Source organism: Anthonomus grandis, chromosome 1, assembly GCF_022605725.1.
Source record: "Anthonomus grandis grandis chromosome 1, icAntGran1.3, whole genome shotgun sequence".
Lineage (NCBI taxonomy): Eukaryota > Metazoa > Arthropoda > Insecta > Coleoptera > Curculionidae > Anthonomus > Anthonomus grandis.
The window spans coordinates 28,875,206-28,879,823 of NC_065546.1; the positions used below are offsets into that span (position 1 = coordinate 28,875,206).

The 4,618-nt window shown below is 29.8% G+C and overlaps 1 long non-coding RNA gene across 1 annotated transcript; it reads right to left on the minus strand.

Annotated features, from left to right (window-relative positions):
* Positions 1 to 208: 208 nt before the first annotated feature.
* On the minus strand, positions 209 to 3,036 carry LOC126737928 (uncharacterized). Its single transcript, XR_007661166.1, has 3 exons — positions 2,543 to 3,036; positions 521 to 641; positions 209 to 463 (listed from the first exon to the last, which is right to left on the minus strand). It is a non-coding gene; the product is annotated as an uncharacterized LOC126737928 (long non-coding RNA).
* Between the last annotated feature and the right edge of the window lie 1,582 nt (positions 3,037 to 4,618).

Here is a 4,618-nt window from a genome sequence, read left to right on the forward strand (position 1 = left end):
TATCAGTGATCAGTGCGGTAATATGTACATATATTTAGTTATGTTGTAAAAAAACTAGAACCAAAAAAATAAAGGATTGACAGATATACAGCATATTGTGAGAATTAATTTTCATAAAATTGTATGCGCTAAGTATACATGAGTATCCAGAGTACCCATTTGTTGCTAGTAATAATAGTGTTGCGAGTAAATGCCAAAAGAAAACTCATTGTGCCATTGATGACATACAACCAAAGTTTTATTAATTCCACTTTAGTACCTATATACAGGGTGATTCGACTAAATTGAGTGCAAAGATTTTAAGGGCATATTTACCAGATAAAAATGCGATTTTTTTTTCATATAATCGTATATTCTAACCTAATTCGTTTCCTAGATACAGGGTGTATTTTTTTTTTAAATCTGTATTAAATTTGTATTTTCCGCTTGAAGCATTTTTATTTTTTGCTGAAGATCATCATCACTAAAAAAATGTTTTGTAAATATTATTATACTTCATTTTTATTAATTTATTTCCTACCTTGTTGTCTGAGTAGAAACAGTTCTTGTTTTCTCACAGAATTTGTCACCTCCAGTCTCAATATTTGGATATTTCAAGTTCTGTTTCTTTTTCAATATGAGAAATTCCAGGTTCTTGCTGGCTACAATAAATAAGAGATTACTTACAATAGCAATAGTCAAATTCAAGAAAGCTTTATTGTTATAAAACATAAATGTTGTTAACAAAGCTAAGTAATAAACAAAGCTAAATATAATCTGGCGACAATAGCAAAATCGAGAATTACAGAAGTGTTTGTATACAATCAGCCATTCTGAAGCTCCTGGACAGTCTTATCTATGATCAATTATATTTTTATTGTAAAGAGTTGTTACTTAGCGAACAACATGGATTTATTTCTGGAAAGTCTACTGTGACTAATTTGTTAGTGTTTCAGGAGAATCTGTTGAATGCCTTGGAGAGGGGATGTCAGATGGATGTAATCTACACCGACTTCTCCAGGGCGTTCGACAGAGTTGACCATAGTATTTTGGCAAAAAAATTGGATATTTTTGGATTTTCTAATCTTATGGTGAATTGGTTTGTAAATTCCCTGTCAGGGAGGACCCAGCAGGCACGAATAGGTAATGCAAGATCAAGCTATATTAATGTCACTTCAGGTGTTCCACAAGGTGGGCACTGTTCACCGTTGCTCTTTAATATTTTTGTGAATGATATTGGTGCCTGTTTTGAGAACAGTGACTTCCTTTTATTTGCTGATGATTTGAAGTTTTTTAGAGAGATTTTATCAATACTTGATCAGATTTTGTTGCAAAGTGATTAGGATAGATTGAATGAGTGGTGTGTTAACAACAATTTGTTTTTGAATGTAAGCAAATGCAATTATATAAGTTTTCTCAAGCGAACTAAAAAGGTTGTCACTTCATATAACATTCAAGGAAGTACACTTCAATATTGCAGCATAGTTAAAGATCTTGGTATCTCGTTTGATGATCATTTAAACTTTAATGCACACATAAACAATATTGTTCTCAAATCCTCTAAGAATCTGGGTTTTGTACTAAGGAACTGTAAAGAATTTTCTATAGAGACCTGTAAGAGGTTATACATGTCATTGGTTGTTTCATTGCTGGAATATGGCTCAGTGATATGGTTGCCCTTTTACATGAATAATTGCTTGTCCTTGGAAAGAGTTCAGAACAAATTTATTAGGTTTTGTCTCTATAAACTTCGAATAAGAATTCTGGATGATCATGTTTATGATATTGTTTTAGAAATGCTTGATATGAAGACATTGAGACAAAGACGGATATATGCAGATTTAATTTTTTTGTATAAATTATTGAATGGTCAGATAATTTGTCCAGAACTTCTGATGACAATACAATTTAATATTCCATCTAGGAATTTAAGGCAGTATCGTGTCTTTTCATTACCATTTCATAGCGCCAATCATGCATTACATGCTCCTATTGAAAGAACTCTAAGAATTGAGAGGAGGTTGAAATTTTGGGCATTTCCTTATCTAGATTTAAGAGTCAAATAAGAGAAATTGTTTAATTTTTTTTTTTTTTTTTAGTACAATACTGAATATTATACTTTAGTTGGGTATGTTTTTAGTATTTTTAGAATTCTGTTATATTGATTTAAGTTATAAAACTATTTTCGGTATTTTACATTTATAAGTAGGCTTTATTACTGCTTAATAGTTAGTATTTTACTGTTAAGTATGGTTAGGTTCAATTGATTTTTGTATTTAATTTACTGTTGTAATGGGGTTGATCCCGTAAAATAAATAAAATAAAATAAAATAAAATAAAATAAAATAAAATAAATAAATAAATAAACTGCGGTAAAGTAGCTTTACTGCCCTAGTGCAAAACATGCAAAATTTACACATATAAATGCGTGCTGTAAACGGCCTTTACTGCCCATGAATAGGTGGAACTACATATGAACGCCTCTTAACTTATTAATAATAAAAAAGGTAGCGACAAGCCTTATTTGGCAAACACCCTGTAGGTATCTACTTAAAGTACTTACGAATCTTTTATTAACTGCCTATTTTGCTCTTTCTTTATTTTCATATTACGATTTTGCTGAGTAGATGTTTGCACAGTTGGGGACTTTTCCAAATTTAAGGAAGGCACTGCATCTTTTTTCAATTTCCATTTATTTTGTGGTAATTCCAAAAGTTTTTCTTTAAAACAGTAATCGCTTTCTGCGAAATGTTTTGAACATATTGTTGCTGTTTTTACATTAAATTTACGTTGCTGGTAACATTTTAAAACCCATTGTCCACAAACTTGTTTGTCCTTTGGAAATCTAAAGAATCGGCAATCCGAAACTACCTTACTTTTTTTGTTGTTGTTGTTTGAACAACCCATTACTGCACAGTACACCATGATAAAAATGTTTAATTATTATAATTTAATAAACTCTGCCACATTTGTCACTAAAAGCAAACACAAAACAAATAAACCATGCCCTAACCCTAAATCCATCCAACATCTAAAGCACAGAACACAAATATATAGAGAAGTGGTGGTTGCATACAAACTGAAAGAAATTCTTCTGACAAATCAGCTAGCGGCCTCTCGCTTGGCAGCGGAAACTGTTGTAACTAACTTGACAGTTTTACGTGTCTAATTGGACCAATTGAAATGGTAGAAAGGCGTGGCCAAATTAAGGCGGGAAATCACATTCTATTTAATCTGACAATCTTATCATTTAATCGTAATATCTAAAGCAAACGCCTAATCAAAAAGGTTACTCATAGAGAAAAGAGCCTTTTTGTTTAGGTGTTAGCATCAGATATTGATCTGAACAAAAATAAAACTTTTCAGCTTTATTTTACATATCTAAATAGGTTAATTTACTGCAATAATCTACGAAAGTGTACTAACAATAGTGTATGACATATCACCAATTAGACAAATGGAAATAAAACAATGTTTTTTTTGCTTTAATACATTTATTATTTAATTTTCCTGGAAAAAAAAATACTTAAAATGATATACATAATATTCAATAATTCATTATAACAGACTTTATATAAATTAGAATTAATCTAAAAATGTTTAAAATTATTTTGTTAGCACTGAACTACCCTAATTTTATACAGATTAAAAAAGGTCAACATTTTTGTGCTATTTTCTCATAATACATCTAAAGGCATTCCCATTAGGTTAATAATATCCTCATTTTATTAACACATAGAGTCAATAGAGGATGAATTATTCTTATTTAATATGTACTTGTATCTGTTTCCTAAAGAAAAATTAAACAGATTTTAAAATTATTTAAATTATAATCTAAATATTAATTTTAAAAATTAATTAAAAATTCTATAACAGAGTATTATCGAAAGAAACAATATATCCATCGACAAAACAAAATAAACTCTTTCAAAATGAAAACAACTTTTTAGTATAAACATACAGGGTGATTGATGGTTGATGGTACCTTAGACGTTTACGGAAAACGGAAAATATTTTTTTTTGAAAATTTGGCAACATAGGTTTTAGCTGATGATCTAACGATTAAAAATATTTTTAGCGATGTAGCATTGCCGCTTATACCAAAAAGTAGTAGCAACTTTGTTATTTTAAATGGAATACCCTATATATTTTTTTATTTTCCGATCCGCTATCACTTTATGATTGGTTCTGTATAAGGTATTCCTATACCTATCTTTAGTGGTCTTCGAGAAATTAATTATTTTCTTTATTTTTTGACGAAAACATAGATCCAAATAAATTTGTATTACTACGGCACTGGAACGCGCAGAACCTTGAAATTATAAACGTAATTTATGGAAGTGTTGTACATTATTTTTCACTATGAAAATTTGTTCTACGTTATACAGGGTTGCTCTAAATTAGTGATTTTACTGCTAGATACAAAAATGGTAAAAAGTGTATTTTTTTAAATGGAACACCCTGTATATTATAACATATTCTAAAAGGAAATTAAAATCCCTGTCTAAAGAGGTATTATGTACCTGTATCGAAGTAGTTCGGTTTCGGAAATAAAAGCAATTTTCTGTAAAAATCGGAATATTTTGACATATTTGCTTTAGTTGGCCATGAAAGGTCATGATAAAACAATGCTATGCTA